The sequence below is a fragment of the Ochlerotatus camptorhynchus genome, unplaced genomic scaffold, assembly GCF_037179485.1.
Source record: "Ochlerotatus camptorhynchus isolate MF236.1 unplaced genomic scaffold, CSIRO-AGI_Acam_v1.1 ptg000261l, whole genome shotgun sequence".
Classification (NCBI taxonomy): domain Eukaryota; kingdom Metazoa; phylum Arthropoda; class Insecta; order Diptera; family Culicidae; genus Ochlerotatus; species Ochlerotatus camptorhynchus.
Genome location: NW_027040751.1, coordinates 1278439 through 1304585, shown reverse-complemented (window position 1 = coordinate 1304585; position 26147 = coordinate 1278439). Strand labels below are relative to the sequence as shown.

The following is a 26147-nucleotide window of genomic DNA, read 5'->3' as shown; positions in this document are numbered from 1 at the left end:
GTGTGTGTGTGTGTGTGTGTGTGTGTGTGTATGTAACGAAATGAATGCGCTCACGTTTCTCAGCAATCGCTCAACCGATTTGGACAAACTCGGCGCCAAATGATAGATCTTGGGGTCCCATTGAACGGTTTTGGAATCGGTGAACCGGTTCCAGAGATATGGCCGGAATAAGATCCGGTGAATATGGGCCTTCACGCTGGATTTAACGGAAAACGTATTAAAACCATCATGCGACACATCAAATTACTACAGAATTCAAAAATAAGATCAATGCAAGTCGTGTTAAGTGTTCCAGACCACATTGGACACACTTGGACATGTTCCGGGTACCCCGGGGAAGTTGCTTGAATATGAATTGATAAGGTGATTGGTAGCCTCGCCAAATAGACTACACCCGGATATATTCCGGGTACCCCCAGGCAGTGGCGTAGCGTCACTGGATGACACGGGGGTGGGGGGCTTGGTCACTGATAATGACAATAAAATAAATAAACTTGAATAAGTATGAAGGGTCTGTTCACACCATAGGTGGATAAATTCGGGTTTTTTTTCCTTTGGTTTGTTTTTTCCTTCGATCTTGTTTTCCGTGCTGAGCACCAATGCTACCGACGTGCCAGGAAGGCAGCTCCCACACCTGGACCCTACACCTATCGACCCATCAACTCATGAACCGGGGACCAACGGCTTTACTTCCCATCCGAAGGAAGGCGTGATCAGAGATGTTATGCCTCAGAACATCCCGGCGGCGCCGACTGGGATTGAACCCAGGCCTGCTGGGGTGAGAGGTAATTACGCTTACCACTACACCACCGGCGCCGTTATTTGCAAACTTAGCAGTGTGGTTTTTAATAAGAAACTGGTTGAAATTGGAAAGAAAATCGCAGGCAAGAGGAAGTTTCGTGATTTGGCGAAGGATTTCGTTGTGCAAAATTACGTGGGTGTGTGGTGTAGGTTGAGTGGTGATGAAAGTTGTAAATATTTTCAGAAGAATTTTGATGCGGGAAATTTTGTGCGTAATTTTCGCAGTACACATTTCGCGTAGGCCAAGGAAAGGGTTTTTTTTTAAGGAGGGTGAGGAAGTGGAAGCAAAATCGAAGAAAATGAAAAAAAAACGTCCGTGGCTATTAATGAACAAATCATTGTCGATTCGTGCGTGAAGCTTGTGGCTGTGAGGAATATGCCTTTGTCTTCGATGGACTGGCCCAAAATGCGTGCGATTCTTGACGCGCTAGCTAGTGCGTTAGGTACAAGTTTTTCATCGGGGAAAACCAAGAAATACATTAACATCGATGCTGATAGAATTCAGAGATGAGAGGAAAGTTAATTTCACTGAAGATCGACTCTGCATCGCGACATGCTCGTCATATTTTGGGGATTAACGTGCAATTTGAGAATGAAGACCAAATCGTCATAAGAACCCTTGGTAAGAAATATATTTTTATTCAACCGTAGTCCCTCAACAAATTGGATGGTGTTGTGCTAGTGGTCACCACTATTTCATCGCTGTTTTTCCTGTCTCCGCTGTTTTCCAATTGATTGAAGGAAAGCGCAGAAAAAGCGGTGAGCAGATAGTATCACTCTTAATTATAAATATAAGGTGCGGTTCCATTGCAGCATACCTCACTTCAGCTTTTTTAATTAAACTTGTGATGCGTATAACAGAAATTTTTCCAATATTCCGAAGTAGTGCTTCACCCTACAACCTTGTTTCTAAGATCATTCGTTCTCAAGCTATGTACTCTTATAGCATGTGATGTTCTGAAAACCTCGAAAAGTTGAACTGAAATTCGCTGAGATAAACTCTATTTTTTCCTTCCATCTAATATAAACTCTACCCAAGGGCCACATTTTATTAAATTTTGATACTCTGATACCCTTTAGCCCACTCGCAAAGGAAATAAACGTAACATTTCACTAACCACCCTTTATTAGGACAAACCTGTAAGATAATAAAGAAATGACCCCAGTTCGAATTCTTTACCGTTTTTTCCCTCAAATTCGATACATTTTTTACGCTAGAGATTGCTGGTTTGCCTAAACAACAGACAGAAAATGTTCATAAATTATATTTAGCAAATCCACGACTAACCATACAAGGGTGTTTAAAAATATAGATTTTGCTCTACCCTGCTCAATTGATTATAATTTTTGAGTATTCTCCAGAAATTTGAACCCATTTGGTTGCGATCTCATACTGCTCTTTAATTTTTATAATTTATTTATTACGAGAAAATTTGAGAAAGTTCTATCAAAAAGTAGTCTCCAAATTTTACATAAGAAAAGATAGTAGGCATACCCGTATATCATTTTGGAAAAAGGCTAAAACGAAGAAAATAAATCAAAATCTTTTTTTTCCCTTGTAATTGCCATATAAACCTCGAAGAGCTATTGTAGTATGAAATTACAAACCAGTCAGGTCAAACTCAAACGCAAAAGAATAATCTGGACGGACCTGCTTTGGTGGAGGTGGAGCAAAATCTGCAAAATCATTGCAGGGGTTTCTTTCCAAACACTTCTATGGCCACTAGAGGCCCTACGGGCACCAACTCCGGGACAATCCATCGGATGATCACAAAATTATGATAAACAGTCTCCTGCTGTAAATTCATGAATTTTGATACCCATATTGTAGCGGTTTCTTCCCAAACACTTCTATGGCCACTAGAGGCCCTACGGGAACCTGCGCCGGAATGGCCGTTCCGGGGAGAAACCTTAAACTGGTCCTCAAGTAAGCTGAAATTGTTTCTTGAAGGAGATTCTACTTTGATATCGATTCCTTCAAAATTCTAGCAAAAGGCAAGAAAATGCTTGGTTCTGAAACAATCCGGATTTCTTAGAACCAGACTATTCCAAATGGACATTGTTGGCAATGTCCAGAAAGAACACAAATTTCTGAATTCTATGGTGCCAAAAGATTCAAAATCGGTCAAATTTGGCCGTAATAGCAACCAGAGACTTTAAATATTAAAAATTAGATCGATTTGTTTGAAAACAGCCGAGTTATAGCGGTGAATATAAAATATTTCCTACCGCGTCTATCGAGAGACTCGTACAGCATAGCTCACCATTGGAAAAGAGAAATGAAAACAAAATAAGCAGCATACTCCCGGTCATTCTGCAGCTTCAACTTTCAACATGCACGATAAGCGGGAGAATGAATGAATTGAAAAATCGGCTTCCACCGAGCTGCTGCAGCAAACAGCACACAAGCAATCGACAAAAGGCAGAACGACTGCGCCATTTTGCCAGTCAAACCAACGTGCTTGCTTTACACATTGAATGCAGAAAACGTACGCGATCACGCAGTCACAGTCGATATGCGATCCCCTTTCAAGCCCTAGAATTGAGATACGTTCTTGTAATTCTAACTATGCTGCGCAACTTGAGTGTCTTGTTGCTGACAAAGTTACTGGCCCTATGCCATCTGTTCCATTTGATATAAGGAAGTGGAACATCCCTCCGAATCTTCCACTTGCAGATCCTGAATTTCATATTCCTGGTGAAATTGACTTGCTGATTGGAATTCAGTTGTTTTTCAAATTATTGCTGCCAGGTCAAGTCAAGATGGTTGATGAACTTCCAATCCTCCAAGAAACTCGGCTTGGATGGGTTGTTGCTGGTTCTATCGAAGAGTCTCATGTTGCACAACATTGTTACTCTGTGGGTCTGCAAAGTCTTGCTGATTCTATGGAAAGGTTTGAATCCGTGGATTCATGTAATCCTCTCACCAATGAAGAACAGTTGTGCGAAGAAATTTTCTGCTCCACAACCCATCGCGACCAGAATGGTCGTTACATTGTTCAATTGCCCCTGAAAGATTCTATTCATCGGGTAGAAGACAATCGTTCGATTGCTCTTCGTCGATTCTTCATGCTGGAACAACGGTTCCTGAAAAACCCTGAGCTGAAAAAACAATATGCAGAGTTCATCAATGAGTACAAATCCCTCGGTCACTGTATTCAGATTGATGAGTCTCAAGATCCTCCAAAGCTTTTGAAGTATTATGTCCCTCACCATGCGGTTTTGAAGCCTACGAGCTCTTCAACGAAGCTCAGAGTTGTGTTTGATGCTTCATCGAAGGGTAATGGACCTTCCCTGAATGATGCTTTGATGATCGGACCAGTGGTCCAAGATGATATCCTCTCGATCAACCTGCGTTTTCGTAAGCATCGGTTCGCCTTCTCTGCTGACGTTAGTAAAATGTACCGGCAAATAGCACTTGCCAGAATCCACACTTCTTTGCTTCGAATTTTCTGGAGAGAAAATCCAAATGATCCCTTACAAGTTTTGGAATTAACGACAGTAGCCTATGGTACATCTTCTGCGCCATTCTTAGCCACAAGGGCACTTCAGCAGCTTGCTATTGATGATGGTGATCAATTTCCGATTGCAGCCAAGATCGTTCTTGAAGATTTTTATGTTGATGATGTTCTGTCTGGGTCTGAAACCATAGAAGGGGCCATCCAATGTCGTTTCGAGCTCACGGAGCTACTCCGAAAAGGGGGATTTCCCATTCATAAGTGGTGTGCGAATGACTCAGCGATTTTGGAGTCAGTTCCAGAAGAAGAAAGGGAAAGGTTCTTGTCTTTTGAAGATGCGAATATTAACCAGGCCATCAAGACACTTGGACTTCTTTGGGATCCGACTGAGGATGTATACCGATTCCACGTGGAGCTACCAAGTCTTTCCAACTCTCCTCCTACCAAACGGAATGTTCTCTCGCAGATCTCTAAACTATTTGATCCCCTTGGTCTTGTGTCACCTGTAATAATGGTTGCTAAGGTGATAATGCAGCAAATCTGGATGAGTAAGCTGAATTGGGATGATGTTTTGGATGGTCAGTTGATGCAAAATTGGACCATATTTCGTGATTCTCCAAATCACATCCACCAAATAAGAATTCCCCGGTATATGTGTGCCCCTGATGATGTTTATGTTGAAGTTCATGGCTTTGCCAACGCTTCTGCCTATGCGTATGGAGCATGTCTTTATATCCGAACCGTAACCCATGATGGGGTAAAGGTATCTCTTGTCTGTAGTAAGTCGAAGGTCATTCCAATCAAAGGATTGACGATTCCCCGATCCGAACTGTGTGCTGCATTGTTGCTAATCAGATTGGCCATGAAGGTTCTTCCGGCAATTAAGATGAACTTCCACTCAATCCATTATTGGTCGGATAGTCAGATCGTTCTTTCATGGTTAAAAAAGCCTCTATCTCAACTTGACGTTTTTGTTCGCAATCGAGTTGCAGAAATTGTTGATCATTCTGTTGATGCTAATTGGAATTACATCAAGTCGTCCGAAAACCCAGCTGATGTTGTCAGTCGTGGTCAACCCTCCCAACTCCTTGCCTCGAACGAACTTTGGTGGAACGGACCTCCGTTTCTGCGAAGTCATTGCTATCCGATTGATGAGCTTAATCCTCTTCCCGATGATAAACTACCGGAATTGAAACCAGTAACCGCGTCTACTGCCGTTCTTGTTCCTGAAACCCTCCCAGTTATGACTGCCTTTAGTTCATTCCGAAAGCTTCAGCGAGTGATTGGATACGTCAGGAGATTTGTTGTGAATGCAAGGTCTCCCAAATCGGAACGCATCACTTCGGAATACCTAACTGTGCGAGAGTTGAAAGAGTCATTGAATTCGATTGTTAAGTATATTCAAGGAGTCGCATTTTCTGACGAAATTCGTCGGCTTGAATCAGGTGAACCTTTGCGTCGACTCAGTAGTCTGAATGTTATTATGAATGATGGTGTGTTGAGAGTGGGTGGAAGACTGAAGCATTCATGTTTGCCATATGGTTCAAAGCACCAAGCCGTACTCCCTGACAAAAACCCAATTGTAGAATCGTTGCTAAGAGCAATGCACTGCGAAATGTTGCACATTGGTCCGTCTGGTCTCATTTCGTTGGTCCGCCAGAGATTCTGGCTTCTGAATGCTCGTTCTGTTGTCAGGAAAATCATCCGGTCTTGTGTTACATGTTTCCGATCCAATCCGAGGTTGCTTCAGCCATCTATGGGCGATCTACCTGAGGTTAGAGTCGTTCCAGCTCCACCTTTCTCGAAATCAGGAGTTGATTTCGCAGGGCCAGTTTTCATTCGCCAAGGCAGTAGGAAACCAGTTCTAGTGAAGGCTTACATTTGTCTTTTTATTTGTATGACCACCAAGGCCATACACTTGGAATTGGTATCGGATTTGTCTGCTTCATCCTTTGTTGCAGCACTTTATCGTTTTGTTGCTCGACGAGGTCTCATCGAGGAACTGTTCTCGGACAACGGGACAAATTTTGTAGGAGCCAAATCTGATCTGCACGATTTGTTCCAGTTGTTCAAAAGTGATCAACTGCATGGACAGTTGAATGAGTTCTGTCAGGTTCGGGAGATAAAATGGACTTTTATTCCACCCAGGGCGCCCAATTTTGGGGGGTTGTGGGAAGCTGGAGTAAAGAGTACCAAAACACACCTTAAAAAAGTTCTTCGTGATGCTTCGCTGACGTTTGAGGAGTATTACACTGTGCTCACACAGATCGAGGCGATCCTTAACTCCCGACCACTGTTTCCGTCCTCTTCAGATCCCAATGAGCTTGAAGCTGTTACGCCCGGGCATTTCCTCATTGGTCGCCCATTGACTGCTATTCCGGAACCTTCACTTGAAGATGTAAACATTAATAGACTTACACGCTGGCAGCTTGTCCAGCGTATCCGTGACCATTTTTGGAAGCGATGGTCTCGCGAGTATTTGAATACCCTACAAACCCGTCAAAAATGGACAAAGGGTTCCAAGAATGTAACTCCAGGGATGGTAGTATTGTTGAAGGAAGATAACCTTCCACCTCAGGCGTGGAAACTGGCTCGAATTCTGAAGGTCTACCCCGGATCAGATTCAATTGTTAGGGTTGCAGATGTCCAAACCTCTCATGGTATTTTCCGCCGCCCAATCTCGAAGTTGGCCCCTTTACCCTTTGATTCAACCCAGCCCTCTGTTGTTCATCAAGTTCCTCTTTGCCCGGGGGGAGAATGTTCGCGATTGAAGCGAACGTAATGTGTTGTAGAAGTAGTAGTAGTAGTTGTTTTGTGTAATCGCCCTAACCACTTACCCAATCCTTTAAAACTCTACTAACCCCGAGGCGACCGCGGGTAATCGGTTTCCGAAACTAACCCTAATGTGCTACATGTTTAATTTGTATCAAGACCCTGAAAACAAGCTTTGATCATTTCCTTACGCTGCCGCTGGCTTGGCACGAGCATGCAAGCAGCAGCACCGACCGAGCGACGAGCGACCGACCGACCACAAACCAACGAGCGTGCAGCGAGTGCTGATTGGTTATGAATGAAGGAGAAATCAATGAATACAACATCAAAAAGAAGAAAGCCAAACATATTTAAAGCGACGCATTTTGCGCGTCGCCATCATACAGTCCACAAGCTTTGTAAAGCAAACACCGAAATATAGCGCCGTTGAAAGTTTTAATTCATTCTCGTTTTTCCTCTTTGGACAAGCCGAAGCCAAAACAGTCCTTTTCAGGGCTATGAGTTGAGTTGGATATCAGTCGAGCTTTTCGTTGTGTTCCTGTTGGCATTCCCACAGGGGGAATTGGCCAAATCAGCTGGAATCCTCCGAGCCGAGGATTGCCACACCATCTCCAGTGTCCGTGATCGGACAGGGTACGTTAATCGTTTGCTTGGGACCAATAGGCTACTAAAGTGGTGAGCCAATTTAAAATCTTTAGTTTCGTATTGATTGTTGTTATAACTCTGTAGTCTGAACGTACTATAAAACGCTGTCCAGACTGGAAAGTTATAACATGTTATAACGGTTGTCAAATAATTGTAACACAGAAACCATCATCAAGATAGCGCTATAACATGTTATAACCATAGAGGTAACTCTAAAACGCTGTCCAGACTGGAGAGTTATAACATGTTATAACGGTTGTCAAATAATTGCAACACAGAAACCACCATCAAGATAGCGCTATAACATGTTATAGCTCTGTAGTCTGAACGTACTATAATAGTACGTTCAGACTACAGAGTTATAACATGTTATAGTGCTATCTTGATGGTGGTTTCTGTGTTGCAATTATTTGACAACCGTTATAACATGTTATAACTGCTCAGTCTGGACAGCGTTTAAAACGCTGTCCAGACTGGAGAGTTATAACATGTTATAACGGTTGTCAAATAATTGCAACACAGAAACCACCATCAAGATAGCGCTATAACATGTTATAACTCTGTAGTCTGAACGTACTATAAGACCACTGGGTCCCGAAGAAAATCATTATTATTTTTGGCTCACTCAGTACCAGAACAACGGTCCCAAGCAGTCCCAAGCTATTTCACTCACCCCTGCATGTTCTGCATGAATCCACACACCCCTGATGTTATCTGTCAAATTTTCATAGCGAATCAAAACAAACATAGTGTAGTAATAGAATTTCAACTAGAATAGGGTACGTTAATCGTTTGCTTGGGACCAATAGGCTACTAAAGTGGTGAGCCAATTTAAAATCGTTAGTTTCGTATTGATTGTTGTTATAACTCTGTAGTCTGAACGTACTATAAGACTAGAAGGTCCAGAAATAACGTGTTCAACTTTTTGGCTCAGCTCTGGTACCAACAATCAATACGAAACTAACGATTTTAAATTGGCTCACTTCTTGACTAGCCTATTGGTCCCAAGCCAGCGATTAACGTACCCCATTCTAGTCGAAATTCTAGTACTACGCAATGTTTGTTTTGATTCGCTATGAAAGTTTGACAGATAAAATGAGGGGTTAGTGGATTTTCCTGTGTTTCGAGGGGTGAATCGATTAGCTTGGGACCGAAGAGAGTACCAGAGCTGAGCCAAAAAGTTGAGCACGTTATTTCGGGACTTTCTAGTCTTAGAGTTACCTCTATGCTGGTACTCTCTTCGGTCCCAAGCTAATCGATTCACCCCTCGAAACATAGGAAAAACCAATAACCCCTCATTTTATCTGTCAAACTTTCATAGCGAATCAAAACAAACCTTGCATAGTACTAGAATTTCGACTAGAATGGGGTACGTTAATCGTTTACTTGGGACCAATAGGCTAGTCAAGTAGTGAGCCAATTTAAAATCGTTAGTTTCGTATTGATTGTTGTTATAACTCTGTAGTATGAACGCCCGCATAAACGCGAACCATAAATTGACCTTACCTAAAATGGTTAAAAATTGTTTAAAATCCCTGCTAAACTTTAACTGAAATGGTTATAGAACTTTACATGAACGTTTAATGATAAAGTTTCAACCTTATGTATTATGGTTTTTTGGAACTGAACCTTACAAATAATGGGTTGTTAAGAACCATTACCATTCCAAATTCTTGTTTTCGCCATACATTTTCAGAAAGAGAACTATATAAGAACGTTTTTACTTATGATTTGAGAACATTAATAGTAATGGTTAAGGTAGTCAGTAAGGTCCATTAATGGTTTTGTATTATCGCTCAACTTTACGTGGAATATATCGTGAATTGGTAATCAGTAAATTACAGGCAACCAATTCGCGATATATTCCACATAAAGTTGATCGATGTTACAAAACCATTCGTAGACCTTACTGACTACCATAACCATTACCATTAAAGTTCTCAAACCATAAGTTAAAAGGTTCTAATATAGTTCTCTTTCCGAAAATGTATGGAGAAAACAAGAATTTGGAATGGTAATGGTTCTTAACAACCCATTATTTGTAAGGTCCAGTTCCAAAAAACCATAATACATAAGGTTGAAACTTTATCATTAAACGTTCATGTAAAGTTCTATAACCATTTCAGTTAAAGTTTAGCAGGGATTATAAACAATTTTTAACCATTTTAGGTAAGGTCAATTTATGGTTCGCGTTTATGCGGGCGTACTATAAAGGTGCACCCACATTAGATCCGTTTGCGTTGCGTTGATGTAAATTTGATGGTTATACAATAGCCAACCCATCAGCACTCGTGTTTATTTCAGTTACCGTGGGGACGTCCCGGTCCCTTTCAAATTGTATCATTATTTATGTATGGTCCTTATATTTGAAATGACGTTTCACATTCATCTAGTGATGGCCGATTTTCATGAGACATCTCTGATTTTGGTGTGATTGTTTTAATAAAGAAAGTGCGCAAAATTTCATTTCTACCGAGGGGGCAGCAAAACCACCAAATTACTTTGCATACGGGAGGTATTCATTGGACGAAAAGGACCGTGAAGACGACACTAAACTAGAAAGTTTTTCTTCCGACAGTTTCATCATAGTATTCTTCTTTGCAATAGCTGTCACTTTACCACAACGCGTCCGATCCGGATCTAATGTATGTGGGCCTTAATAGTTTATTATAGAAGTAATGCAGATTAAGCCCCTCGATTTTTGACATTAATCCACTGTCACTAAGAAAGCGCCCGGCTAAAATGTAACTGAGCGTTTTGTCCTGCGCATTCGCCATGACTGGAGCCGTGGGAAGCCATGCTGATTTCTCACCATATATAGAGAGTGTGAGAGTGCGAGTGGCTACTGGGAGCGAACAGAGTAACTCAATCATTGGACAAGGCAGGATCTGCTGCTGAAACAAGCAAAAGCAAAGTCACTGAACGGTTTCGCTAGTGTGTGTTCGTGCGCGAAACAAGCAAGCAGCAGCTTTTCCAAGCAAGTCAGGCTTCTAGCTACTAGCAAGCAGAAGACACGGAAAATGTAAATTGATTGGTGTAATTAGCGTTCATCTTTGCTCGAATATTGTTAGATTATCGCTTCAAAGTGTTGTACATAGTGGAAATAACCCAAGTGTAAGTGAATTCGATCGGTGCAGACCGGTAAGACGATACAAAGGTGGACCTGAAATTTGTGGAATTGCTTTGTCTGGACGGATGGGGCCCAGAAAACACGATTTTGCCGGACGACTTTTTTTTTTTGTTGCGTTCTGAGAGAGCGAGTGCTGGTGCTGGTGCCGCTGAGTGTGCGGATAGAAAATACGTGATCGGCTGCAGAAGATGAGAGTGTGTGAGTGTTCTGGCTAGCGTCTCCTGTTGGTGCGTGCATCTGCAATAGCAGCACTCAGCGCGGCTTGGTAGTGTATTCACGTCTCAACTCGCGAGCATTGGAGTTTCAGTTTTTCAAACAGTAAACAGTGCTACCGAAAATAATCAGTTTTATCAACAAAGCATATCGTGGTTCTTTTTCCATGTTAAAACCTAATTCTGAATGCAAGAAATATAGAGGTTGATCACATATTTGAACTTGAATAAATAACATTCACTTCTTAAAACTTAACTGACAATCCTCTTTTTTCAGAAAAAATCGAAAGAAATTAATGAATTCTAGAATATTAATAGAATTCCCACAGGTGTGACTCTATAAGATGTTCCATATCAACCATGGATAAAATTATATAGAATTAATGGATTAAAAAATTATATCGAATTAATCGGTCAGAGATCGGGTTAAAATGTTGTTTGTTGTCAAAAGTATGATCCATTTAGTGTTAAACACATTTTGGTTATCGTTTATACTGTAAGGAAGGCTGAAACGAGGGCTGAGAGTTGACATCTGATCTGTAAAACTCGAGGGTTTCATATAAAAAATCAACATGCCGAGAAAATCGTATTTAATTTTATTTTGCGCCAGGGTTGCTTCCACTCTTTTCGCTATAAAAAAATATTTTTCGGAGTTATGAAATAATGATAATGATAATGATATTTTGTTTTTGCAAGTTAAAAGAAGATGCTGTAAAGTATATGTTTGACACATAAAATTTTTCAATTTTGCTTTCCGAGAGTCACAACCGATTTTATGATTCGTGAGCGTTTACACTGAGTGGTAAAAAAATTGAATTATGGAAGACATACAACCATTATCAACAATTTATTTATTTATCATTTTTAGCTTGAACTAAGTCTGTAACAATTTTAGAGAAACGGTCATGCTATAAGTTGTTTGACTACGAATAAATATATTTAAGTTCAGACATTTTGGCTCATTGTGCTTCAAGAAATAGTTGTTTTTTTAAAGGAGTTTTGCTAGAATTGCTCGAACCTCATACTCTAAACATTACCAAAAATAAACGCACACACACTCTGTTATGTTTCATGCGATTTGTTTTCGCCAGTTTTTTGGATCGGGTGATCTCAAATTGAAACGAACATTATTCATGTGCTAAATGTCGTTTGAGCAATTTTTAGTTTGCATGGCGTGCAGATTAATGGTGTTCAAACTAAAAATGTTTTTTGACATTTTTGGGCAAACTGACAGTGGTAAAATCGAAGGTAAAACTGACAAAGGTATAACAGAACAAAACAGATTACTCTTTCATACTTGCATCGCAGTGCTGAATGCTAGAAAGAGTAGTCTGTTGCAGTCATCCTAACGCCTATAATTATCACATTGATGTGAGCTACGACGAAGTACTGGTTTGTTTCCCTCGTGCAACCACATTAAAAAACCATATTATCTTCCGAAAATACATTTGGTACAAGGATTTTGGGAACCATAATTTAATAAAAATATCTTATAATATAGTTTAATAAAAAAATGCTCATGTCGACAGCCATTTGAGGGGTTTATTAATATCATCAAATGGGGGCGACCCCGGTGTAGTGGTTAGCATTCATACCTCTCACGCCAAAGTCACGAGTTCAAATTTCACCCCCCGATAAGTCACGAATGACCCAAGAGCGTTAAAGTGACTATAATAATAATAATAATAATAATAATAATAATAATAATTTCATCAAATATCTATATTTTCCAATTCGAGACTTTAAAAATGTCCAAAAACTAAATAAAACACTCATTATAATAAGTAATTATGCGGAACGCTAGCATCATGATAGCCATCATAGACATATTTTCTTGAATGTAAGAATTAATTTCATAGCTCTCTGTGATGGCGAACAGTGTAGTTCAATTTGTTGTGCAGTGAAAATCTAATTTTAATTACGTGTGGAATTTTTATGTGGGCCGTGATTGATTTATTGCAACGCATGCCCAAGTGTTATTGTTAACAGGATAAGTAGGAGACAGGTTGCAAAAGCAGCTCGTTCTCGTTAAATTTTGCTTATTTTTTGATCCCCCCCGGCGTGCTGAATGGTAGCAATTGCTTTCCTATAGTAGCTGTGGCGGTGAAATCGATTTGCATATTTAATATGTGCACACATAAAAGCCATGTGTGACCACACGTACTATTCATTTGACCAATAAATTTTGTGTGTAATTCTGAGTGGATTCTGTTTATGTGTTCCACACATTCATCGACATTTGACATTTGACATTGACAAATGACAGTTCACATTCAACATAGTGATGTCAAAATCAAACATTTTAAATCGATTATATCATGCCAAGGATTCAATTGATTGATCGTAATTGACGTTCATTGAAAATTAAATCGGTGTAGTTTGCACCCATTTTCACTGATGATGTTGCATTTTGCATTAACTCTTCCAGAGGATCATCACCCATCGTTTTAAACATGTTCTGTATTCTCGTACCACATATTGTTGAGATGATAACCCGAATTGGTTGTTAGGCACTCCTTATGGTTACCGTTTATGCGGGCGGGACCTTCTGGTCTTAGAGCTAGTCTTAGAGTCACCTCTATGTTAAAAGCAAGTGCGCGAACGCTAATAAAAGTGCACTTTTCCGTTAAATCGATTTGGTGCTTTTTGTGCACTGTTTACTTAATTAAAAGCGCACTTTTATAATTATTGATTTCGCACTTTTGAGGAGTCCAGTTAGAAATGCAAAATACAATAATTATTCAACGTTAAATTTTAAATGAAATTAATTAAATGTTAGGTTGGTTGGTTGGTTGGTTTTCTTTATTATTAAAATTAATTAAATTTTAAATTAATTAACTAAATTAATCAAATTGAATGTGCAATGAAATTTATTGTAAAATGTGTAAACATATTTTGAAAACCCACTCTATGAGTTTCCACTGGACGCCGCCCTGGCAGCACTGCTGGCTGGGTGACCCCCAGGAAAGAGTGCCTGCAGGGTGATGCCACTCACCGCCACTCCAAAAAAGTCAGAGAAGAGAGAGAGAGAGAGAGAACTTTGGAGCGAGAACTCACGGTTCTTCAAACATCAGAGACACAGAGGGACAGAGAAGTCGCGAAAAAACAAATGGCGTAACATCATAGCTTCGGAACGGGACGAGACGAGCTCTGTCTGAACAGCTTCAGCAGCAAAAAAGTGTAGTGCACTTGTATTCTATTGAAATCCGGAGTAAGAACGGCCATTCGACTCCTGTTCCGTGTAAAAAAATTAACCTACTCACTAGTTTTTAGTTGTGTACATCCGGCGTGTAATATTCATCTTCCTGTTAAAGCCTGTATATTTTTGTAAAAGTGCAGAATTTTTGGAAGTCCCGCAGCGAGCGGACATCAGCAGCCAGCGAGCCGAAGATCCAGACGAAAAAGTGAATTTTCTGGTGCCCCCTCGTAGGACAGTGTAAATAGCGCTTTGGCTGTGGCCCATCATCCGCAGCGAGCTCAATTTTGTAATCGAATTTTGCAGTTCAATTTTTACGGCGTTTTCTCGGGAGGAAAATCTCTTTCCCTGTACAGTTAGTGATAGACCATTTTTTCGGCATTTTCGCGTTTCCATATACCGATCCGCGGAGAACACGGTTTGTGCGTGCGTGCCTTTGTGTGTGTGCGCGAGTGACCGAACCGAGATCGAGCACTTCTGGAATATCCAGTTTGTGGATTCCGCGGCGCGCTCGAGTAAGAAGAAACCGCTCTGCTCCCCCAAGTGAAGAAGAGTGGAAAGGTGAAACAAAACGCGAGACTCCCCGGTTGTTGCTGCGGCTAAAGGTGTCTGCCCCTTCAGTCCCTGAAGAAGATTATTGTTGGGTGAGTGCAACCTGTGTGTGGTCGTCGGTTACTTCCGGATCCCTCTGGGGGGAAGAAGCAATAGTAAGAGAAGAACGCACGATCTGCTGAGCTCTGGTAGACGGAAGTGGCTGGTGTAGAGATTGAGTTATTGACCGCGACCAGGTTGCAAGTGGCGAAGAAAACGAGCAATTCGGAAGAAATTGTTGCAAGGTGTGTTTTTTTTCCTTTGCTGGGTGTGAAAAGCCAAGAGCAAAGAGAGGGAGTGCGTGTTAGTGTGACTGGAGCATCCGGAAGAAAGTCCCGGGCTGAGAAGAGGTTATTGCTGCAGCAGCAGAAAGAGTGTGCTGTTACGCTAAGGTCCTGTCCAGTTAATTTGTGTTTTGCTGTGTGTGAGGAGAAGAGCAAGAGCAGAAGAGACCCGTCCTTCTATGTGACAGTCGGTTAGCTAGCGCAGTAGTGAGGGCGGAGAAGAGGGAGCAAGCCTGCGGGAAGCCAAGCGACAACAATTTGTGTGTGGATTTGTTTTCAAACATTCACTTGGCAGTAATCACAACAAAAGGCAGCAACGTTGTTATCGGTCTTGCTGCTCAGAGGAACCGCCTAGCCGTTTTGCGTGTTTGATACAAGTGCGAATTTCGAACACGAAAGGTAAGTGGTTTGGAAGGTTTTGGTGGTTCTATTGTTTATGTTTGAGCTTCACGGATGACAGCACAATGGGATTCATTTGACGGAGGGATGTGTTGAACTTCTCAGGTAATCGTCAGTAGTGATTGGACAACTAAATCTACTGATCTGGAAGTTTGTGATACACTGACCCCTCAATTATGGATCACTTCCATTTGATTAACACGCTAGACTGACTGATCTATAATGGTTTTTAGCTGAACCATAATTGTGGGATCGGTGTATATTAATCGTTGCCCTAATTCTTTGGTTCTGTTCTCTAGCTCTCCGAATAAGCTTTTCAAAAGGAAATTCTAATATGGAAAATCTCCCCACACGTTTAATATTGGTGATTTCTTAAAGAATAAGACCTATTCTGAGCCGCGAGTTATGTGAGGTGAGTCTGCGTGCAAATCAAATGGAGATTGATCTCACATGAGGTGACTATTGTTACCTCGACTAGTGACTCGCGGCGCAGAATAGGCTTCAACATCTGCATCCACTGTAATTAATTGTGATCGCGGAACATTTAGAACCCCCAGAGCTTCTGGAATGGCTTTTGAAACATTCAAAAATACTCTTCACAGAGTTCCAGAAGTACTCAGAGATCGTAGGTCTAGGTACCAAGAAATCATTACGTTTCGGATTTTGTTTTAGTTTCTGGATTTTTTGATTCTATGATGATTTGGAATAAGGGGTTTCAACGAAAATTGTGTTCCCTGAAATCCCGGGTGATCGTTTCCGGGAATGAAAACACTATTCCGGAAGTTCATAGCAATCTTGGACTCATAAAAGTTTACATTATACAGGGATCCCAAAGTTTCAGATATTTTCATTTACTTGGTTGTGAAATAAGAATGATTTGGAGTTGTGTCCTGAATATTAATTCTGACGCCTGTGCAGTAGAACGGTTCGAGGATGTGGATCATCTTCAGAAGCTTATTCTGATTGACTTGGAGGAAGTTTGTTGCGATGAGCAGTGCTGCTTGCTGAGGGCCTCCCTTGCTCAGTCGATAAAGGCGCGACTATAAAGCAAGACCATGCTGGAGGTGGCTGGGTTCGATTCCCGGTCTGGTCTAGGAATTTTTAGGGTTGGAAAATTTCTCGACTTCCCTGGGCATAGGGTATAATTGTGCTTGCTACACAATTATACTAATGCAAAAATGGTACAGGCATCGAAAGCTCTCAATTAATAACTTTGGAAGTGCATCTAGAACACTAAGTTGAGAGCACGCAATAAACTAATATGCAATAAGCTTGAAATGCGAAGAAGAAGTTCTGCGTGCTGTCAACAAGATCAATTGACTTTAGACATTACTGAAGCACTCAATTTCACTTCCGACACAGATATTCGTAGCAAGTATCAAACAGCGAAACAGGTTTCAATTTTAACAGCCTATGTGCTTTTTTACAACTGGTTTAATATAAACCAATTCAAATCAAAAATTCAGCGGCGCCGGTGATGTAGTGGTAAGCGTGATTACCTCTCACCCCAGCAGGCCTGGGTTCAATCTCAGTCGGCGCCGCCGGGATGTTCTGAGGCATAACATCTCATCTCTAATCACGCCTTCATTCGGAAGGGAAGTAAAGCCGTTGGTCCCCGGTTCATGAGTTGATGGGTCGATGTGTAGGGTCTAGGTGTGGGAGCTGCCTCCCTGGCGTCGGTAGTATTGGTGCTCAGCACGTAAAACAAGATCGACGAAAAACAAATCGAGGGAAAAAAAATCATAAATTGAAAATGGTTTAATCGAAACTTAGATTAACTTCTGGTGAATCTAATGTCATGTTCGAACTAGGGTGTTTGTAACGAGTTATTTTTTTTAATCTAGTGGCTCAATCGCGTTAGCTTTACGGAGCCGATAATTCATAGTTTTTTGTTTGTAACAAAATTCATTTAATTCTATGTCTAGTAGGAGTTGGGCCGAATACTCGCGGCTCACATGAGTTTAGAGGGGTACACTGTTGAAGTATAGGAAAACGGGAGGAGCTTGGGTGTAGGGTTTCGTTGTCTCATCAGAGCGATGTTGCCAGTATGAACGGTAGTGTGGTTCTAGATTCGTCTGGAGTACGACCGGCTATGGTGACGATAAGACTCATCGAGACGGGGACAAGACAAACAAAAACTAATATTTTTAACGAGTTATAAACAGTTAACAAGATATAAGAACAATTGAGAAGCATTGTATCTCTAAATTCATTTATAACACTTTTCAGTTCTTTAGGCTAAACATGGCATCATTGTTATTCCATTTACATAATAAACTTGGAGGTTTATAAAAAGAGAGAGAAGGATTAGTAATTTTCATTTAATTCCACTACCTTATTGGCTTATTCTTGATAGATACGCGTATTTCGTCTACAATGTGCAGACTTCTTCAGTGTCTTGTACTAATACTCGACTATTAGTATTAGTACAAGACACTGAAGATGTCTGCACATTGTAGGCGAAATACGCGTATCTGTCAAGTATAAGCAAATAAGGTAGTGGAATTATATGGAAATTACTAATACTTCTCTCTTAAACCAGATTTAATGCCATATTCATACTCGAATCGGTTGAAAAATACACTTAATCTTCTAGTTTACTAGATATCTATGTTTTGAGAGTGCACAGGTAAAAAGTGAGGTTACGGGACGCCACTGCAAATAAGTTTGGATCCCCGAAAATTCTTCTGAGTCCCAAAGACTTGCATTCTTTTCAGGGCAAACATCTGGAACCTTTGAAGTTTTGTTCTGGGAGGGAAACCCGTCAACAATGTTTCTCGATGAACATTTCAAGAGGTCCCATCTGCTTTGATCGATTCTCTTCACCGACTTTCTCTTTTGATAACCACGCCTACGCAAACGCACAATTTTTGCCACACAGTTTGATAGCAGAAGCTACTATCTTGTGCTTAGAACGTTGAACAGAGCAGAAAATGCTTTTGAAGTTGAGTTGTTAGAGAAAGAGAAAGTTGATGAAGAGAATCGATCAATGCAGAAAGCACCCTTCGACAAGCGGTCACTCCACACACCAATCTTGGGTCACCTTTTTTGTCAGTGTGCCGCAAGTGTGCCGATTGTGCCGGTCATAGAGCAAGCTGCGATTGTTTGTAAACCAGTATTTTTGACACCTTGAATGTTTTGGTTTGAAATCGCAAGGATACATCGGATTGAGAATGATGCGGGAAGTGGCGCGTGAGCGAAATTTTGGTGAATTAAGGAGATCTGATTAACTTCTCTTTTCTCTTGAGCCCACTCTAGAACCTACATTTCGTATTTAGATCTACTTAGTGAACTGCTGGTCTGAGTTCCTCTGGTATATTCAATTAACAGTCAAACAGCACGTAATGTTGTGAATAACTTCAATGAAAGTTGTCCAGCAGTGCTCCCATTTTATTTACAATAATCCAATGCCTACGAGATTGTGCCGAAGGTATGCCAAAGGTGTGCCCAAGCTGTGCCGAATCTAATTTCGGCACAATGTGCTGAGTGACTTACCCCTTGCCCTTTGGAATGTTCATCTAAATTTGTGATTTGAAATATTCAATATGATAATTCAGGAATGGTTTTACCTAGAGAGGGTCTAGTATAAGAGAGGAGCGGACTGGCTGATTTTGAGCCAAACGAACTGCCCAAGCCAGAGCTAATCGAGCAGCGCCTATCTTGATTGCATTGGCAGTGTTGCTAGAAACCACCTAGGCATAGGTTGCCAAGACAGTTTGTTTTGAATCCACTCCTCTCTTATACTAAACACCCTCTAGTTTTATCAATCATCCTTAAAAGTCAACTCAAGGGGTTCACCGCTTCTAAAAAAAATTACGTTTCGATTTTTCTAAAAATCTTGGAAAAAGATATAAAAAATCTAAACAAATCACATTTTTTCTATTTTTTTTAAAGAATATTCACGTGCAATAACATTATGCCATAAAGTTGAACTCAAAAAACCAAAAAAAAAAACGACCTTTCGGTTTCGCTGAGAGTCCATTTTTTTTTCATTATGAGATAGAAAAAAATATGTTTACATGTAAATTCTCTCAAGAATCTAAGGAAAAAACTGATTTTCTTGGATTGTTGATAATTTTTCTAATTAATTTTAGAAAAATAAAAACGCGCTGAAATTTTTTTTTGTGGTGAACTTCTCCTTAAGTGACTTTATAGTCTTAGTCATGAAATGCTTTGAGTCGACTGTAATATTGGATTTCTTATCATTTCAGTCCAGAAGCCTTACAGTTTGACATTAGCGGTCCTATAAGTCATGTTTTTAGAGATCCTGTGGGTTAATTTCAGTCTCCTGGCTCCGGACTTCGATGGCCTTACTGTATAATGGGCGTATGAACCAGAGACACGATGAATCCGCTTCCGGCTGTGCACAATTGTTAGTTTAGACCAGAAACTTCATTTTCAGATGTCTTGTGAGGTTGCGTCCATAGAGCTAAGAGAGTAATAACATAGAGGTAACTCTAAGACCAGAAGGTCCCGAAGAAACGAGCTCAACTTTTTGGCTCAGCTCTGGTACTATCTTCGGTCCCAAGCTAATCGATTCACCCCTCGAAACATAGGAAAATCCACTAACCCCTCATTTTATCTGTCAAACTTTCATAGCGAATCAAAACAAACATAGTGTAGTACTAGAATTTCGACTAGAATGGGGTACGTTAGTCGATTTGCTTGGGACCAATAGGCTAGTCAAGTAGTGAGCCAATTTAAAATCGTTAGTTTCGTATTGATTGTTGGTAATAAGTCAACTTCAGATATTTGTTGGGACAACTCTGGATTTATTCTAAAGTCTTTTGTATTATATTTCAGTGACGTCGCGTGGGTTCGATTTTTGCCTGTTAATCAGCTTTGAGTACATGTCCAGGGTGAATAATATCTGGGAAAACCTAAAAATCTGGAATCCTCAGGGAATTTTTTTTTTTTTTAAACCTGGAATTCTCAGGAAATTTTGAAATTCTAGTGTCAAGCAACACGCAATTCTTTAAAAATAAGAATATAATATATCGAAGTACACCAAGGAACCTTCTCAAGATGAATCATGGATAGCTTTTACAAAATTTAAACATCGACAATTTTTAGAAAACCCTGGACCTAATAAAATCACTTGGAACATTTTTCAAGATACCCGAACGAAAATAAAGGTAATATCAGGGAATTCATTTTTGAACCTGGAATCTCAGGGAATCTGAGGGAATTTCATTCAAATTCAACAAAATTTTTCTTTATCATAGAAACTTATTAAAAAGTATGACAGATTTCGCTAGTTTCTATTAATTACTCGGTGTAGTTTGAAGATGGTTGTTCATTTCAAATTTTAAAAACCCATATTGATCCACCGGGCAGGTGAATAGAACCTTTGTTTGTTAAACAGTATAATCTCGTTTTTGATATTATCCATAGATATACGAGGCCTTAATGGATATTTTTATTTTTATTGGTCTCAGTTTCTGCACTGCTCAATTGAACAGCAATTGCTAGTTTGAATTGGAGTTTAATAATTCAATAATCAATTGATTTACGCCTTCATGTTTATTTATGACAATAATTTTAAGATATAATTGTGGCTTATCTATGTGGAGCTGATATGAGTTTTACGTAGGGCGAAGTGTATATAAATCCCTTTCTTTTTCTTGGCTTACAACTGGAGCTTTATGACTTTATACTTAATCTGCTTTAATGTGCTCTACATACTTTAAGCTCAATCTTACTATATAGCAATGATATTTGACGAACTAATAAAGTTAAATAATCAATCAGCCCGATTCTCTTCATCGATTTTCTCTTTCGCGAATAACCCGACTGCAAATGAACTTCCCATTCAGTGTGTTGATTCAGGCGCAAGCTAACTATAGTCACTATATTTATAGTCTGGTGGATAGAATTTCGATCTATCATAAAGCGGAACAAATTCAATATATTGAAGACCAACAATTGAAATGGTACTATCAAGTATTATAAACAAAACGTTCATTATTCTTTCCTCGCTAATCGAACGCAAATTACCGGCATAATCGGAGAGGGGAAATTTTCCCCAGCCCAAAGATGGTATTAGTTTGCGTAGGGGTACCTTAAGTCACGAGAAACCGGGTTCCGAAAGTTTTGTCCGCAATAGCTGATGTGCTCTTTTCTGTTGTTGGTCGTGATTTGACAGCTACTCGACAGTTCAATTGGTTCCCGAGATTCTCCCGACATAGCAAATAACTTGCTAGCATTGCTGAAATCATCCAAAAGTTGAAAAGTATTGACACAGTGTGCCCAAACAGTTTAAATATCTATTACGCAGCTTTTCAAAAATTGAGTCAAATGTGGGTAAAATACTACAGAAAATATGTTTAGAATTGATTTTTAAACTGTAACTTTTTTAAACTAATAACAATCGATATACTGCCGCTCTTTGCATGTCGGTCCCATGGTAAAAATCAGCAAGCCGAGAAAATCGCATTTTAAGCTTGATTCGTACCATTGCTTCTTATGTGATGAGGCAACCAATTTGGCTGTCTTTCCAAACTTTTTCAGAACAAAGTTATTGAGTTCATCCAGCATTAAGAAAATATGGGTGATCAGCTACCATTTGCATTGTAAAACTCAGTTTTGACAAAAACTGCTATGGGACCGACATGCGAAGAGCGGCAGTATAGTCCTTGCTATGTGATGTAGTACCAGAATTTAAAGATTTGATTAGTTCTAAATAATTCTAATATTACCCTGAGGTTGATCAGATTTACAATTTAATTCTTTACATCATACAACATACAACACCCAGTAGACCAGTAGACATTTTTATTTTGAAGCAAAATTCACCTGGCTGAAGTGGGAATCAAATTCTTACATCGTGGTACTCACACACAGTTTACCTAAACTACGGGTTACTCCAATATTCGCATGACCATTACAAATAATTTTATGCCAAAGAAATTTTTTATTATATTACTAAAATGAAAATCTGACAGCATCATTTTGGAGGTCTCAGGATCTTGAAATGATTCTAAATTCCGGAATTTATATCTTTCCTGGGTCCCAGATCAAGACATTTTTGGTTAGTTTGAATTTACTTGGAACTCTTCAAAGGATATGTTCGCTTTTTTTTAGTTCCATTTGAATCATCCAAGAATTCCATCATACTTATTTTCTATATTCCCCTAAAATAATCTTGATAATATCCAAAAATTTTCAGCATTAACTCTTGTAATCTCTCTTATCACTCTCCAATTCCACAACTCCCTCAAACTGGTAATAATTCTCAAGAATTGGCACAATTTTTTCCTTGGTACACTCTTCAGAATGACCGTCACGCTCTTCTCAGACGCATTCGATAATTCCCTTTGAACTGCTTTGTAGGTAAGGTTAGAATTTTTTTGAAATCCTATTCAGTATTTCCTAATTACTCAAGTACTTTGCCAAAATGGTTTTGAAAGTCTCGCAGAAATTGCGCATGATTCCGTTTAAATGTCTTAACATTTTATTAAAATGAATCTCCATAGAAACATTGGACAGAATTTCATTGAAACTATTCTCACGATTCGTATCAGCATACTCCTTAAGTTTCATCATAAGAATTTTCTATGATTTCTCTTCCGGATTGTGTTTCCTTTATTCACAAAATCTCCATGCAATTGTCATCAGCGTTGACAAGACAATTGACACTGTCTTCAACCAGAGGTCGCACAGACTGTATATTTAACACTAGACAACGGACAACACACCACACCCAGTAGAAATTTTCAGGTTGCCAAAATTTGCACCGGCTGGAGCGGGATTCGAATCCTCACTTCGTGGCACTCACAATACGCCTGAACGACGGGTGAAGTCGCACGACCATGAAGCTCACAAAGATGGATGGAACTCTACTCAGAATTAGCTTGACATTCTCGTTTGATTTCTTAAGGAATTCACCTTACACACTTCACTGTGAACTGTTTTCAGAATTACCTTAAAATTCCAATAATGGCTTTTTTATTTTTTGATTAGATGTTAAATCAATTGCAGTGTAAAATATCAATAAAATAAGAAACATGTTTTAAAAATCCGGGAAAATCTGGAACATATTTAAAAAATCTGGAAATATACGTGGTCTGTCTGTGTATCTGGCAAGACAACTAAAAATCTGGAAAATCCAGATAAATCTGGAATACTGGCAACGCTGATAGCCGCTTTAAAGCTAACATCATCTTCTGTCGAACAGTCCTGTGAGCTTAGCGAGAAATTCGTTTATGTTGCTGTGGTAAATCAAAGAGAAAGTCGATGAAGAGAATCGATCAACGAGGATAGGCCCTTTTCAAATGTTACACGAGAATACAGAATTAAATTCGAAAAAATTTACCATCACTGCCTAAGGAAACCCCCAATAGCTACGCCAACGGGGCTGATCGGTCAGAGTTTCCAGATTTGTTTCACGATGTACCAGTTCTGATAGCGATTTTTAAAAATGAGGGTGATGTATAGACCAAAGTTTAAAACGCCAGTTACATACACTATCCTCCTTGTGAATATATTGACATGTGTAACGTCCGCTTTAGATGTATAGAGCTTTTAGTTGTTTAATCGACGTACTCTATTGCACCATTTAAATTGAATGAGCGCGAGTAAGAGGGAAACAAATTAGTGGGGAAAAAAAACGTTCGTTCTCCATGTGTGCTAGATAGAGAAAGACAATTAAACGTCAACAAGGTCTATATAGGCAAACACAGCGCAGGATGCACGCTATTTCTAAGCAACCCAAATTTGAGTAGGATATACTCATATCCACTAAAATTGAGTAAACAAAGTTGGGACTAATAAGATGACGAATGAACACCTGAAGCCGAATTTTAATTTGTTATCTTTGTCAGTTACAATATTGTTTGCTCAATATTGGGTAGCCCTACTTCTAATGGAAATGAGTAGATCTTACTGAATTTTGGATGTTTGTAAATAACGTGTGCAAAAAGGTGGAAAAACTCACTGTACACGGTCAACGAGATCAACCCAAATTTGATTTTCCTTTACTTATAGCAAAAAGTGCAAACATTCAGAAATGAATAAATTTGGTTCATGTTTTCCAGCTTTTTCGCGCTTTTTCAAGGAAAACATTCCAGAATATGATAACAGCAACGATTGGATTTTCTCGATTGGTACTACTACTAGACTGAGTAAATTTTTTGTTAATTTTCCTCATTTTGCAGCAGATTATTGAGGTTTTTATTTGGGTTGATCTCATCGGCCGTGCACAAATTTGAAGGGACAACATCTGACTGGTCTTATAGAGCTTTTCGACGTCTGATCGGCGCACACTACTGTACCATTTAAATCCAACGAGTGTGAGCAAGAGGGAAACAGATTAGTGGGAAAATACACCGTCGATTCATACATGTGTGATAGATAGAGAAAGACGATTAAGCATCGAAAAGGTCTATTGAAATACGTACATTCCATAATTTTGCGCACGATTTCTTCTTCTGATGATAACGCCCAAACTAAACACAAAGCCTTCCCCTGACTTTAAAAAAAACGGGGTAAAACGACATGCACTTATCAACCATATTGATCGGATAAGCCATCTCGAAAAAAGCTTGCCTAGATGAAACGCGTCTACAGACGTTAGCAAATTTCATCTTGCCGGGTCGATTTTTCATGTTCAATTTGATTCTACAATGTCGTAACCAAACTGTCGAGCCAGATCGAACCGAGTTCTATCGATTGGGAATGTTTTATACAGGTGAGATAGCTTGTGTGGATGGCTATCGGTCACAGACGGCAAGACGTGTGAAAATCGATTCTAATACCTATGTTACGATAGTAACAAAGGTAATAGAGTTGCGAAGGTGAACAAAAATTACTCCAATAAAAGGGCATTTCGATAATTTTGGAACTATTCTAAATTCAGCTCCCACTGGGTGTTAGCACATTCCTGAGTGGAACTAAGATCCTGAAATCCACTTCCGTTGACGCTAGACGTTGTTAGCTGTTGTTAAATGTAACCTCAAAATGGGTATGTGCGTCTCTTAATAGATGGTTACAGCTAATTGTTTCAGACAAAATTTAATATTCAAGTAGATTGATGCGTCTGCACGATCCAGCTGTGTCCAACGAAAATCAATCCTTTGAGCGCATTGGACCGTCTTTGAGTAAATACAAGAATGGTAAAGAGTTAAGAGAAGAGGATGATTTATTTTCTACTTGTAGTTCTGTAGCCGGCGCCAGTGGTGTAGTGGTAAGCGTGACTGCTTTCTCACCCCAATGGGTTTGGCTCACGTCTTCCTTCGGAAGGTACGTAAGGCCGTTGGTCCCGGCCCATGTTTGTTTGAATGGGTGCGATATCCTACCCAGGTGTGGAAGCTGCCTTCCTACACATTCGATTGCCGTCAATGGATGGCAATCGATGTCCGTCGGTGATTGGCACTAGATTGCGGAACAGAGACCGACGTTAAATAAACGAATGAAGACTTGTAGTTCTTGTTTGCTTATTCTGTTCTTAACAGACTGATTAGCTCAGAGAATCAACTAAATGAGAATTAAGGATAATGGTCTTGCTTGGATGGATTTTCTTTTGATTGCTCAGAGTAGAACTTTTATGATTGAATAATGATTCAAAGGTACGTAGAAGCATTACCTTGACAGCATAAAGTGGCTTAATTGAGTATTCTAGGGCTTCACTGTAAACCTAGTTTACTCGGGAAATTAGTTTCT

General features: G+C 39.7%; 1 protein-coding gene across 6 annotated transcripts in view; it reads left to right on the top strand.

Annotated features, from left to right (window-relative positions):
- Nucleotides 1–10579: 10579 nt before the first annotated feature.
- pum (pumilio) overlaps nucleotides 10580–26147 on the top strand; it is a 375688-nt gene continuing 360120 nt past the window's right edge. For 2 of the 6 annotated variants that reach the window (XM_065226777.1, XM_065226774.1), the window contains exons 1-2: nucleotides 10580–10790; nucleotides 14521–15488. The gene's annotated coding sequence lies outside the window, so the exon portion shown is untranslated. Of the gene's footprint in view, nucleotides 10818–13955; nucleotides 15489–26147 lie in introns of those variants that run through there. The other 4 variants (XM_065226781.1, XM_065226780.1, XM_065226776.1 and 1 more) reach the window with 3 other exon arrangements.